Source organism: Tarenaya hassleriana, unplaced genomic scaffold, assembly GCF_000463585.1.
Source record: "Tarenaya hassleriana unplaced genomic scaffold, ASM46358v1 Cleome505, whole genome shotgun sequence".
Taxonomy (NCBI): Eukaryota; Viridiplantae; Streptophyta; class Magnoliopsida; order Brassicales; family Cleomaceae; genus Tarenaya; species Tarenaya hassleriana.
The window spans coordinates 1-1,614 of NW_010967758.1; positions in this window are offsets into that span (position 1 = coordinate 1).

Here is a 1,614-nt window from a genome sequence, read left to right on the forward strand (position 1 = left end):
TGCGAGTGCCGGTGATCGAGATTGGCAGCCTCTCATCCTCTTCCGCGTTGAGCGTGTATCATTTTGGTATCAGAGCTGCTCGATCCTACGGCCGAAATTCCCCGGTGAGATTGCTCCTTGCTTCTCGCTTCGGTTTTAATTTCGTTCCGAACTTCTAGTTTCGTTCAGTTTGATATATCATCAGTATTTGACTGTTTTGGTTGTGCTAAACTTTGAATTATTTGTACGAGCCTTCTATCCTTCGATTTATCCATTCCCCTCCTTGATTCGAGTTCGAATTCGAGAGCCTCATTCGAGTGCCGGTGATTGAACTCGGATCCCATCCTCCTCCACTTCGACCCTCATACCCAATCCCGAATTCGAGTGCCTCTTGCGAGTGCCGGTGATCGAGATTGGCAGCCTTCCATCCTCTTCCGCGTTGAGCGTGTATCATTTTGGTATCAGAGCCAAGTCGAGCCAACGGACGCATAAACCCGGTGAGATCACTCCTTGATCATTACTTTCGGTTTCACGTGTCTATACTTATCACCGGATACACCTACTGCAACTTCTCGTTTCAACAACCTATTTCATTTGTCTCTTTTCTGTGCAGGAGGTCGATAAGGACTCGCGACGTGATAAGGATTCCGACTCAGAAATCGCAGTCCTTGACCACGGTTGTTTGGAGCCTCACTTGCTTGTTCATTGTTAAAACGTTGTTGTGGGTTTTGTGTACGATTGCACTGTTTTATTTGGCTACTTTCACTTGCGTGTTTCTGTACTTTGACAGCCTTCACACCCCCTCTTCGATGTCCGCTCACACCCAAATCACGGCTGCAAGGATCGCCCGCTAACCCCACGGTGAATTCCTTCCAACTTAGCAAATACTAAGGCGCTTTACGTGTTTTATGTTTCTGTTTTGTTGTGCCGTGTTTGCTGTGTGTTTAGTGAGTATAAGGCGGTCTAATTCCATTACATAGAACCTTACGGTGAGTTGTGAAAGGGTGGCTCAAATCTGATCAGTTGTTGCATCAAAGAACCCTGCACGTTTTGCTACCGCATCCCGTCATTGTTCACTTCGCATCATTTCTCGTTGTCACTCGTGTACGATCTGTGTATAACCTACCTTGAGCACGTTTAAAATTTCTTGATCATTGCCTCATCATCCCCTGTTTGGGTGCTTGAATCTTGCACGTTAACATCTTAGTTCGAAGCACGAATTGGATTCACCCGTTTCGCACGAAATCTAGGACTGTTTCGTGTTTGTTGCGTGGACATTGTTCTCTGCGATAGTTTGAGTGACTCAACCGACTTGGCTTACTGTTTGACACTTCTTTGTGAGCACGTGACTTATTCTGCCTCATACGGTACTCACCTTAGTCCTTCGCATGCTATAGGACACTTGCATTGCATCACACGTGTTGCACGATCTGTTTGCTTCGATTGCACGTATTCGTGTTTGTTAGGCGTTAGGTTGAGCGCCTAAGTGTTTGTCTTGCACGTTGGTTGCTGCGTGATTGTGTGTTGCGAGGTTTAGTGACATGAGTAACCACGAACAGTCACGTGAGGGTGAGAATATCGAATCTAGCGAAGGAGCAATCTTTCGGTCCCTACAACAAATCATGGACCGATTAG